We start from the raw sequence: 13,683 nt of genomic DNA, 5'->3' as shown, positions 1-13,683 counted from the left end.
ATTTCACCTTGCTACAGTGTCTCAACAAAGGCGGAGTCACTGGGTCAGCGCTGAGGTGGATCCAATCTTTCCTGACCGATAGGGGTTTTCAGGTCAGACAGGGAGAAAACTACTCTCGTGTGTTCAATCTTGATCAAGGGGTTCCCCAGGGCTCCGCCCTGAGCCCCACCCTGTTTAACCTATATGCTTCCCCTGTAGCCACCATTGTGGAAAGTCATGGCATCCAACTAGTGTCATATGCCGATGACACACAGCTGGTCATCTCGCCGTCACTGGCACCTGATGTTGCGGCATCCAGCTTCAGTGCTTGCATGCAGGAGCTTGCATCCTGGATGTCTAACAACTGCCTAAAGCTGAATGGGTCCAAAACTGAAGTGCTCGTGGTGGGAGGTGGTCCGAATGTGTGGTCCTCGGCATGGTGGCCAGCATGCCTGGGCTCCACTCCAGTGCCTTGTCAACAGGCCAAAAATCTTGGGGTGATGTTTGACTCCGACCTGTCATTTGCTCCCCAGATTAATCGGGTTGTCGGAATGTGCTCCGGTATACTCAAGATTCTAAGGAAGATCCTGGACCTACTTCCAGTTAGTGCCAGGCAGACTCTGGTGCATGCCTTGGTCACATCTAGACTCGATTACTCTAACCTCCTCTATCTGGGAATAACAGCTAGAAGCCTCAATCGTCTCCAGGTACTTCAAAATGCCACAGCCCGGCTGGTGCTGAGGCTTCCTAGGAGAACAGCCTCTAAAGCTGCTTTGAAGTCCCTACACTGGCCTCCGATCAGAGAAAGGATTACCTTCAAAGCACTATGCATGTGTCACCGCATTATCGGGGGCAGGGCGCCCGTTCCCCTACACAGCCTCATCACCCCCTACAGACCGGAGCGGATGCTCAGATCCTCTGGCACCGGACTGGTAGTCATCCCCAAAATTCATAAAGCTCGAATGGGGGGCAGATCTTTCAGGCTTCTTGCAGCCAAGAGCTGGAATATGCTTCCGATGGAGCTGCGCCTCAAACCTTCTGAGGCCAAGTTCCGCAGAGCTCTAAAAACTCACCTCTTTCGCTCAGTACTGATGTAACCTCCCTGTTCTGGCCATTTCATACTTCTCACTCAGCGCGGGGACACGCCGGGGCGCGTAACCATGCGCTTTACAAAATTCCATAATAATAATAATGGCTTTCTTTAGCTGGCCTTTAGGATGGTATGTGGTGATTAACAACAGTTCATTAACTGGATGCGTCAAGATCATGGTTCGAGTCCATGGAGAAAGTTCACTGGATTATTTCTTTATCACCTGTAGTCTCTGTTAGGCTGTCTTGCTGTGTCCGGTGACCTGTTGGTGGGGCAATGTCTCTTCCAGCTCTCCCGCCTGGGGAGGCCCTTTGTCGGGCTTGCCACGAGACTGCTGGTAGGCTGCGAAGGGGCTGCATGTGTGCCAGCTGGGGGCAGCTGCAAACCACCGGTGAGCCAGTAACCAGTCTCTCGCACAAAACTCAAGGGTGTATGGGTCTTGGTCAGGACACGCTCTCTCTGCCGCAGTTCAGGTGCAGACCAGGTTAACAGGTAGCCTCTGAGTTTTCTTATTGGCTAGTTTGGACTCCACTCCATGTGTGTTCGAGATGGTGTCGATTGACGCACATGATGAGGAGTGGCGTGGTAGCATTGCCAGCCGTGTGGGGAATCTGGACAACGGCGGGAGCCGACTTGCCTTGATGGATGCAGGCGTCTAATCTGGAGTCTATCACCTGAGGCAGGGAGTGGCCAAGTACCTCCATGTTCTCTGGGGAGGCACTTGCATTCACGTACTTGTACTTCTTGGGCTGTTGGGACTTTAATGATAGAGGAGTGATGAACGCGCTGAGGAATGTACGACTTGAGACTCGGTTCGCGCAGGCTGTGTGGCTTACTCTCGGACTCCCGCTGTGCAGTTGCCAGTTCCTTCTCGGGTTATCCCCTTCTTCCTTTGCTGTCGCTGTGTTAGGACTCACTCCTGTTGTAGCTTGAGTTCTTTTCATCGTCCGGCCCTGCCACTCAGGACTTCCTCTTCTGACCTCAGCTGGTTGTTCGATTCTTGATGTAGACCCTCTGGGTACACTTCCACATATCTGGATGAGTGCAATGTCATGCACATGGCGCTGATGACGTAGCTGCCATTGGGCCTGGACGACAGGTGGCGATGATTAACTAGGAGAGGAGTTTTCTGGGTGGATGTCACAGCCACATGATTGCCTCTTCTGGAACTTCTCTTGCACCTCTGGCATTTGCGGTCAGGAGTAGGGATGCTAATCGACTCCGACTGCCGACACTCGGGCTGGATGGTCTCACTGCGAAGCGATGGGAGCAACGCGGTTTGCGCGTGCTGCTGTTTACGTGTGGTTCTCCCTTGGTGCTGTCGCCAGTGCCGTTGGTCCGCCTTGGTGGCTGTCTGGTGTCTTTGGAGGTGTTCTTGGCTTGTGTCGCTATGAGACCTCGCGCTTCTCCTCTCGTTGTCTTTGACGCACCTGCGTTTGTCCAGCTCTTCTGGGTGCCATGATTTCCACTCTTCTTCTTCTTCGGGTGCACCATGTTCTAACATGGCCAAAGGGGCCGTTGAACGTCAGTGGTCTCCGGACCACTCAGGCAAATCTTCAGTCGCTCTTCTCAGCTGCATGGTGATCAGCCACTCATCTTGGTGCTCCTTCAGGCAGCTTCTTGATGCACCTACTCCGGGTGTTCCCTCTCCAGGGAATGGCTTCCACGGGCCATAGGGAGAGAAGCTCCTACTCCGGGTGCTCCCTCTCCAGGGAATGGCTTCCACGGGCAGTGGTGAGCTGTGGTGTCTTGACGCTCCTACTCTGGGTGTTCCCTCTCCAGGGAATGGCTCCCGCAGGCAGTAGGGAGTGAAGCTCCTACTCCGGGTGTTCCCTCTCCAGGGAATGGCTTCCGCGGGCAGTAATGAGCTAGTGGTGGTGGCTGGCCACGTGTGGTGTACGATTCTCCTCTCATCAGCCTTGGGTCACTGACGACTCCTGCGTGAGGCAGTGTGAGGGAGGACACTGTTCTGCATTTGGCCCCTTCCGAGCTTCGTTGCTGGTGCTGCTGTGGAAATGTATGGGATCTCCTTGCTGGTTTCAGCAGTGCTTCTTCCTTTTGGAGTGATCTCTTTTCCTCCTGGGCATGCACCTGTCCTGGTCGTGCCTGCTCTCCCTTCTTGCGGTGGTGACCATTCACCGCCAGGGGCGTGTGGCGCGCATTCTTCACATGTGGTGACATTGGGAATCCACTGGGATGCGCTCTCTGCACCAGTCTTTTCTTGCACTTTTGGTGGGGGTAGACTTCCTTGAGCTGTTGCTCGATCAGTGATCACTTTGCTGAGACTGATTCTTGTCGACGTTGGTGCAGTTGACTTTTAGTCTCCCGGCTTTGACTGGACGTTGCATGGCGGTGCTTTTGCAGGCTTCATGCAGGCTTTCTGCAACCTGAGCCGTCTCTCTATGTCACTCTGACATGCAGTCCATGGGGCAGGTGGCACTTTTCTGATTAGTCTATTGCTGTGATGTCTTGAGCAGTGCTCAGTGTCTCCCACTCTATTCTCTCCATAAGGTTGGGCTGCGCCGTGATCAGTTCCGGGGGTGTGGGCGCCTGCTATATATTTTTTATTTAGTTTTGTTCTGGGTGCAGTATTGTGCTATTTCATGCACTGCTTTGCTGTATGGGCACCTAGCAGCAGTTCTGTGTTTCACTGGGGGCCTGTTGTGCTTTGCACGGCTTGTGGTTGCAACAGGTTTTCTCCTCCCCAGATAACAACCGGCCCAAACCCTCCGGTGCTCTCTTTGTAGGGTGGAGATTTACCGGTGGCCACCAGGGGGCCGTGTGGTGTTCGTGCTGATGGCAGGCTCCGATGTGCTTTCTCGAAGCTGCTTGCTCTTTCCACTCCCCGTGCAGAGAAGGGAAACCACCTTCCTTTCTGCAGGATTCCCATGTACGCAGGGCAATACAGGCTGCTGCTAGTTGCTTGGGGCAGAGCTGGATTGAGTGTCAAGAGTGTTTGTGCGCACTGGGGGCCTCTTTGATTTACCAGCACCTTGCGGTCTTCGTGCATTGCATGAAGCTTGCAGGACAATCGAAGCTTCTCTGTGGGATGCTGACGTACTCCCGGGCGACCGCTAGTTGGCAATGCGGTCCCGCCGCCGTGGCCGACTCTCCGATCACGATCGTGATGTCAGGATTTAGGCTGTCATCTTCTTTTTGTGGGCCGCTTCTGGTGCAGGAGGCAGAGGCACTTTCCCGTCCATTTCCCCCAGGGCAGTCGTTGCAGGGCAGCTAGGGTCAGGCGATGTGGTCAACCCGCGCCTGAGCAGGTAGTGGAGCACGAACCCATTCCCCGTAATGCCGCATTATTGACACTTCCTCCCCAACGCTCACAGGGTCGTTGATCACGTGGGGGTGCAGCGTGGTCTCACAGGGCCACTCTAGCCTTACTTCAGGTGCTCTGGCTGCTCTGGTGCACCGGCATCCACAGGCACTTCTCTGAGGCAATACTCGCTGATGCCTGTGTTCTGCTGGGGTGCCGTAGGGAGACCCACTGTTTTCATCGGTGTGGATGCTGCAGGGGGTGTTCTGTTGCGCCGCGATGCGTCGCCAGCCGGCCGAAGCTGCAGCGGACCACTATTGCACTCGGGGTGATGCAATCGTGGCAGTGGGACCACAAGCTTCTCACCTGCACACATGAGCTGGGTATCGGCGTTCTCTCCTTTTCACCCACGCTGAGGGTGGGAGACACCCAGTCTCCGGTCGACACACCGATGTTGAGCTCGCAGAGGTTGGCCATGTGTGGTGTTCAACTTACTCCAGCTATAGGCTGGAGTATTTGACTACTGTTTTGGCATCGTTTTTGGCTGTAGTAACTATAGACTTGCAGTTGTTGAATTGCCATGGGATTAGTCTTTTGTGGGTGGGTTGATGTCCCTTGCTACACCACTCCCTGACCCTCCTTAAACCCATCTATACACCTCCTTTGACTTTAATTCATAAGGCTTCACCATTTCCCAGCCACTCTCCTGTGTCCCTCTCACATTTGCTACCAAAACGTATACCTCTGCACGTGGACTCTCCGCATTCGGGGCAGAGGTCTCTGCATATAGGTATAGGAGAGGTGGAGGCATACACTCCACATCTAAGTTTAGGAATAGCACTGTGTAGTATGTTTTGTATTACTACAGTATGTACTACAAAATGCAGTTTGTGAATAGGCCCGATATATATGGAAATTACAATAATCCCATAAATGTGCTATAGTCTTTATTTCAAAATAATAATATGGTTGTTCTTTCTCAGTCAGTGCAAAATGTACATGACCAACAGGTGGCCACTCATCATACCCCCAGCAGGTTTGTTGGCCTTGAGAGGTCATAGAAGTGTGTTGTACTTTCTCCTGACTGTGCAGCTTTAGTTTTTGGAGAGCATATTCTTGTTCATCAGACCACATCGATTTTGTATCTTCTTTTATCAGTCTATTACAGGTTTGATGAGAGATATCAAGTTTTGAATAAAGCATCCGCAATACATTATAATGTCAAGAAATCTTTAGATCTCTAAAACAGTATGAATAGAAGGAGCAGTTTTAATATCACGACCCTTCATAATATCAGATGTAACAGAAAGCGGCTGTAATGTGGTGTCTGAAGAACTCCGGCTACAACTTCAAGTAATATGAATGTGTTGTATTGTAAAGTCAGCATATTTTACTTGATCCTGTTGAGGTCATCTGGCAGTTTCAAATGATATTATTCCAGGGACATAGTGTGTGCCAGTATGTCATCACTGACAAATGATAGGGAGTTTTATTAAAAACAACAATAATATAGTTAAAATCATATGTGTGGTTATAACATGCAATTAATATTGAACTGAAAATATGTTTTCAAATATGCAATTTTTGTTCTAGATAGTTATACTTATTGGTACTAGGCCTAAAAAAAAGCCTAAGGCAGGTTTGCGCTGCAAGTAGCTTTACTAAAATGTGCTGAAATAAACAGAACATGTTTAAAAGTTGACCTTTTCATGACTCTACCTTTAATGAAAAGCTACACATAACTTAGCAAACTGTGTCTGATTAATAATATTAACACTTTGAAATGATTGCTGAGAAATGTGATAGTTAGATGAAATCTGAAAATAATCACATAAGAAGGTAATATTTAAATAGAGATGTTGACCTTTTAAAAGAGTGCCATTGAGTTGGGTAACAATGAACATCTGTTATTCAGCGCCAAAATATCCTTCTGGGTGAACGTGAGCTTTACAAATACATATGTTATGTCTGTTATGTTAAATGATTTCCCCCTTATGATATTAGAAAAATGCAGTGCTAAATAATTTCTCTTTGCAGTTGATGTTTCAATTTTACATAAATTCATCATTTAGCTAACATACTATTTGTTTTATTTAAAGGTTAGAAATGTATTCATGTCTGTGGAAAAGGAGATCCGAAACCAAAAAGCCTTAATTATAGCTATAGAAATTAACACAGTTTCACACTTCATGATAACTGTCTGTAGTTCATTGCCTCATACGTGGGAAAGGAAAGAGGAAACCTATTCTCAGAAGACTACCGAGAGCTGGTAGGATGAGAGGAGAAGGAGCTGTAACATGGACTGCAACATTTCTTTCTGACTGCGAACATTGGTACTGTTACCATGAGCAGTAGCCATTTTTCAAGGCAGGGATACTACTCGCTGATAAACAAATACCCTCCATGAACGAGGAAGGAAGAGCTATCAATGTTGGTAAACTGAGCACAAACTGCACAATCTTTAGAAAGGCTCAGATTCTACCTACTCCTGCTAGACTGAGGGAAGCTGACATTCTTTGAGTAGCAGTTAATGCCAGAAGACCCATTCTCATGCTCCCTGAGGCCCTCAAAGGCAGGAGAGGCAGATAGGTAAGCCCTAGTTGGGTTGTGGCTCAAACCCTGGCCAGATTGTCAAACTCCTCATGCAAGGCTGAATGACAATGGGCTTGGTTGGCTGATGCCCTGACAGAGCAAGAACAGAGCAAGAACAGAGCAAGAACGTATCAGCGCACTGTGCAAGAACAATTCTTTCTTAGATCCCAAAGATTTCTCTTCCTAGTTTCTATAAGGAGACACTCACCTGGCCTTCTCGAATTTTGTCCCAGACACCTTCTACCTTTGTTACTAATAGTAAATGGCATTGCAGGCAACCACCGCCCATCCTTATGGGCTGAGTTGCCACACCCATTACTATTTCTTGACAAGGACAGGGTCTGTCAGGCGGAACAAAGGTCCACGGACAGACACTTTTCTTGTTCAGGTCAGGCAGCCTGGAGTTAGACATGTGCTAAAGGCACAGGCTCTTGTCTGCCTGACCTGAACTTTGCCAGCCTGAGGATTTCAGAGAGTTATGGGAGTCCCCGCTTTGTCTACCAAAAGTGCCTTGAGGCCCCTCCTCTTGTGATGCGGGGGAGTGTCACTGATTGCCTTAGACCTGAACACCTCAGTTTCTAACCATGAAGCGCCATGGGCCAAGTGTCAATCAGGGAATTGTTTCTGTGCTGAAAAACAATCCTGCTTAAAACGCAGGCACCATTGCACAATAGTGCAAGCGTATCTGCATTGGCGCTACGCAGCACGTTGGGTGCCAGCACTGGGAAATGATAGGAATGCTCCATGTAATGTTAAGTACAGTGCATTCCGGCCCTTTCCCAATCATGCAGTGCAGCAAAATGGGCTGCTGTGCCGCGTGTTTAAAAAAATATATATATGCCCCTTAATTTGTAGTCATCGGTGGTTAGAAATTCCTGGTGTGAGTACGAGAAACATTTCACCTGGTTCATCTCTACAAAGGCAGTGCAGGAACGCAATTATTATTTCTCTTTTCCAGCAACACGAGCATTTTCTGGAACATGTCATCGCTAGACAATATGTATGTATTGAATTGTTTTAGAAAGGTTAATAGCAGTGCTTTCACATGCACAGTATCTCAATAAACAATGAGGATATTCACATTACAGTAATAGCAGCCTGACATAAGTTCACTCAATGGCAAAAGAACAACTGCGGGTATGAATTTTAATGTATTCGCAGAATAAATTGGCGCAGGGCATGCCTACATAACGGATACCTCTCATTTCCTATCTTTTAATGCCAGAGACAGTGTGCAAAATTGCCTGTGTTTTGTGAGCACTAGCAGGGGTCCTGTCACAGCTACCTGAGCTGAATTGCATGCCAATAGGTTATAAGGCAATTTGTCCACATGCTGGTTTCCAGCAGTTACATTCCTGAAGCCTTATTGCTTATAAAACTGATGTTAATGTTTTCACTTTGTGCATTTCCCAGTAATCAGTTAATCATGCCCATGTTTTATGGTATAGCCACTGAAAAAGTGACAGAAATTCAAATGTTATGTTTGTGTGTGGATGTGGATGCGTGTTGAACATGAGTGTGTGTATGTGTGGGCATGTGTGTGCATATATGGCTTTTTAGTTGTCTTGCGTAAAAAGTGTGCTTGTGATTTATTTGTGATGATTGATTTATTGAACAAAACTCTTAAACAATACTGATTCTTTTGTGAGATATTTTCCACCCTGTCATGGATTGAAGCATTAAAGATGAACTGAAGTTTTAAATGATTTTCTGACAGTGCCGCTGATTTTCCTGGAAGACTCAGCATGGCCTGTTGGCTGATTGATTTATTGAATGTGTTAACTCTACCTTTCTGAGTAGTGGCCAGGTCATGAATGATGGATATTGGGTCACGAGGTGGGCACTGGGGAAATTGTGCTGAAAATAAATCACACCTTATCGCATGATCTTTTTGAAAATGAGCAATGCAGTTCTGTGTAATTAGATGTACATGTCTGCACTGCTCACTAATAAACTTTTTTTTATATAATAGAAGTACTTGGTAAATATTACAGCATATAAAATTACTGCGGATTTCTGAAGTATCAACCATAATCCCTGCCAGGGTGAACCACTATAGTTACTAATACAACCTGTGCTTATCTCTCAGGTAGCTAGGCACAAAAGCTGTCAGGCTTAATTCAAAGGCAATATCTAACGTATTTATGCAGCACAGAAACAGTAATAAAGTGAAAACACTTCACAAGAAAAATTCTTTGCCACTTTAGAATAATAGAGTACATTTTCATAAACTATTTGACAGCATTCCAATTAGCAGAACCAGAGTTATGAATTTATAAAGTTTAAGTTAAAAACTAGCGCCTAAAAGATCAAAGTGCTAATCATGGCTATCTGTTCACCTTTAGTATCATCATCAAGGGTCCATGTCTAGAGGGGCACCACTTGGAGGGTTAGGACTCCTCACTCAAGCTGGGTCCAGATGTGGGCTCAATATGTTTGGAGTCTTTTCTGTTTTTGAGTCTCTGTCAGGTGGCCAGCCAACTAGACCTTGGAGTCCCTCTTGCAGCACTGCATTCAAGTGATGAAACATGTCTTAAGTAGCCGGGCAGGCATCTGAGGGTTAAAGGCAGGCTCCAGGTAGCAAAGCAATCCTTCCAGGTGCAAGCTACTGCAGCAGGCAGCCCCCTGAGAGTCCTTCCGCAGGTCGAGAAAGTGAACTGAAGAGTGGGTCTAAGGGTTCTATTTTTATACCTTGTGCTGTCTTCGAAGTAGTAGACATTTCTAGAGAATTCCCTTTGAAGTTCTTAAAGTTTTTTTTTTCATTCCCTACTTCCCACCCCCCTCATCTGCCACCCCACTACCCCCATCCTGTGGCAGCCACTACTGCTTTTACTACCTCTTTTTCACCTCTATCTCTTTCTCTCTCTTCATTTTTACCTCTTCAGTCTTTTCATTTTGCCTCCATTTCGCTAACAATATATCGCAATGGACGGATGTTTTTGTTGGCGCTTCCCAAATTAAGCTTCTGCTTCTAGTTCTTCCCCAGATGTCCCCAAAACTGGTTCCAAGGAAACAGCACATGTATTTACAATTTGCCCTATCTGCTACTACCAAATGTAAACCTTGATTTGAAAAAAATGAGCTCTACCACTGTAAATCAGTAGGAAAACACAACGCTCAAGGTGGCATTGATGCACATAGCTATGAAAGGAAACTGCCGCAGAGTATTGTGGTGGTGCGTTAGAGCAGTGTGTAGTGATCCAGAGAAGAAGTAGGCTTCAGGTAAGTAAAAATATCCTTTATTCATGACATGTCGCAGCGAGCTGTTCCTAGCTGCACTGTCACCTTCTAACTTCTGACCACTCTGAGTGTGGAACCCTCGCATAGCCATGCTAAAGTTACACACAAAGTACAAGATCATGTTACAAGATCACCACAGAGTGCTATGTGTCAACACAGGAGAACCTGTTGCCCGGAGCCAGACCTGCTAATACCTGTTGGAATACATTTTGAGTTTAAATGGTGGGTCAATCAATCAATCAATCAATCAATCAGAGATTTTCGAAGTGCGCTAAGTGGCTAAAGATTGGCCTATAACGTGCCAGGATATCTGGTTCACAGACAATTTTTTGTAGCAGCGTTATGATGATATGCTAGTTTTAAGGCACTCTACTTCAGATGAGAGAACTTTTAACCAACCTTCACATGAATTTGGTGATGGCCCAATGATATAGTTTAATCATTTTAACATTATAGGAATCTAGAAACAGAGCGAATTTAAGGCTGTTGATGTCATTGGTGACTGTATTCTCTGAGACTGGAGAGCATTGTCTAGGATGGATCAGTTTGGCATTGGGGGAGCAAGGGTCTGTTGAGGAGTAGTGGGATGAGCAAACTTTTCTCGGAGCAAGGCAATAAAGTTGCTGAAAAACAGACATCATGAGCGGTATTACACAAAGTGACCCGGAGGTGAACCGGGAGCCTGCGCCAGATTTTTGCCCCACGGGGCACAATGGTAATACAGAAGGGGCCACAGACGCTTATTCAGCCCCTTCTGTAATACTAATAGCGCTGGTTCACATATAGCACCAGCACCATCTTCATAGGGTGTTCCCTCATTTGCATGGGGGTCTGCCTCCATGTAAATGAGGGAATCACTTTGCCTCTGCACCCGCACCGTATTATGGAAGTGGAAGCAGAGGAAATGATGCCCTTGAGAGGAGCACTTACAGTGCCCAACAAAAAGGTGGCACACTGTCAGTGCACCTATTCAAGGCAGCCCTCTGTGAAGGTGACAGGGGGTCCCATGGACCTCTCCAGACATTCCCCCGCAGGTGGGTGAAGAAACTCACTGCATCCAGCTACAGGGCGATCTCTCTCTCTCCTCTGGGAAGTGCAGGTGGCTTGCACCATGCAAAACAAATTACAGAGCAGCTTGTAATCAGTTGCTCCATATTTCACAGAATGCACAGCCTTTGGGGAAGCATAAGTTTACGGCTGCTGTTGGGGCAGTGTATTGATCTTAATAGTGGGCACAGTCCCGGTCTGCACCAGGCTCACCTTTTGAAAGGTGCGCCATGGTGCTAACAGAGACAGTGCGCTACATATATAATATGCAGTGCACCAGCACAGGGATAGAGCAGAATGTGTCATATCTTAGTAGAAAAGGCACATTATTGCACTCTCTCCCTCTCACGCACTGTAGAGCAACAAGTTGTCTTGCTGCATTGTGTGAAACAATAAGAAATCTGCCCTATTATATTTTAAGCGCTTTGGGACGTTAGGATTCCTTTTCATAAGTGGCATAGTACAGATGTTTTGGAAAACCTCTTGGGTCGTCTGGAGAAAATGCATTCGTATTATGACAGGCAAGGAATTCATAGTTTTTTTAAACTTCCATCCCAGAAGACTGTTCCATACAGTTGTTGGGCTGGAACATTCATGTTAACACTGACAGTCACAAACCACTAAGGGGCATATCAACAACAACTGGCGATAATTATCGCTGAGCGCACTTAGCGCTTGGATAATTATCGCTGGCTAGCGCCGATTTACATCGCTGGGATAGCGTGCTATTAGCAACGCTTATCTCATCAGGGATAAAAATCCTAGCGCTAACTGGCTAACGCGAGATTATCGCTGGAAACCCAGCGATAATCTCACATTAGCTAGTTGATAGGGACTCACAAACTTAGCCATGATATCCACCTTCCATAGGATATCATGGCTAAGTCAGTCCTGAAGCAGGCGTAAGGAAAGTAGCGATAACAGGGGTTATCGTACTTTTCCTGACGCTATGCTTCATAGTGTTAGGCTTGCTGATAGGAGAAATGTCGCTTAGCGACATTTCTCCTGTCATGCCAGGTCAGGAACGCCCACTTTGCATCTCATTAGAGATGCAAAGCTGGGCGTTAGGAATCCTGACGCTAAAGCAAGGTTTCACACGTTAGCGTGACCTTGCTGATTAGGCGATAAAATTATCGCCGCTTTTCGGCCGAAAACGGCGATAATTTTTTATCGTCTGCTTGTTGATATGCCCCTAAATGAACATGTGGTTGGGCCAGAATGAGCTGGAAATCTGCGGAGCAAGCTTAGGAATATGAAATAAAATAAGTGCTAATAGTGCCATTATGAGTTTGGAGATTGTTCAGGTCAAATATCTTTATTCAGCCAAAAATAGCCAAAAAAGCAGAACTCGAAAAACATGATTACATTAAGAATATTTAACAGACACAACCTAACACAAACAAATTCAAATAAATAAAACAAAAACATCATAAAATGTTTTAATGTATTAAGCTAAATTGAAAGTGCCACAGGACAATCTCCAAAGAATATGGCACTTAATCAATTTTAGGCATACAATTACAATGACAAGTCTTATATAAAAACAATCTCTATTATTAGTAAAAAAAAAAATCATAAATGACTTGAAGACTTAAAAAAAAACATTAGCCTAGTCCATACACAGCAAGGAAATAAAAATGTAAGCATGTTTAACCAAGTTGTTTCCTTAATCTCAAGGCACAATCTAAAAAATGAGTTACAGCAAAACAAATCTTGCGTGGCACTTTGATCCCAAGGACATATTGGCAGATTCCCAAAACCAGGTAGCACCTTTGGAAAATGTAACCAGAAAGTTTACAGTATTTAAACTGAAGCGCAATAGGTATAATCTTTACTTTGGGATATTAATCCTCAAGAGTTAAGGTGCTGGTCTACTCTCCAACAATACATCAACACGATACTGCACTAGCAGTTTACTTGCTTCCAGAACAAATCTACAAACCTCAAGTGTAGCAGCATATATTTTCTTCACTGCTTCCTTGCTTATCAATGCAGCCTTTTCTGCATCACTAAAAAGCTCTGGGAGCCCGAAAGACTGGAAAGTGATTTTAATATAGCCTTATTGCCCGTCGTAGCGGGCTATACCGGCCGTTAAAGGCCAGCTCCAGCGTTAAAGGCCTGAGCCAAAGGCGAGGGCCTTTTACAATAAAACGGGACTTTAATGGCCAGTATAGCCTAGCCACGGAGGGCTATAAAGCTATTAGAACATTCTGCCACTAGAGGGCAGAATGTTCTAATAAAACAAAGGCCTCTCAGAGCCCGAGGGGATTGAAATCCCAGAGGGCTCTGATAGGCCTTCGTTCAAACAACATTGGAATGTTGCTCTGCGGGCCTTGACCGGGCCATAGAAGCACGGAGCACTCCATTGTATTCAATGGAGTGCTCCAGATTCCAATGTTCTAACATACATTAGCCAGGGGATGGAGAAGACCCTATTCAGATTGTATCTTTTAAAATCTGTTGAGTAAGACTC

Source organism: Triturus cristatus, chromosome 2_2 (assembly GCF_964204655.1).
Source record: "Triturus cristatus chromosome 2_2, aTriCri1.1, whole genome shotgun sequence".
In the NCBI taxonomy this organism is placed as follows: Eukaryota; Metazoa; Chordata; class Amphibia; order Caudata; family Salamandridae; genus Triturus; species Triturus cristatus.
The sequence above is the reverse complement of the archived record's forward strand: the minus strand, read 5'-3'. Positions refer to the sequence as shown.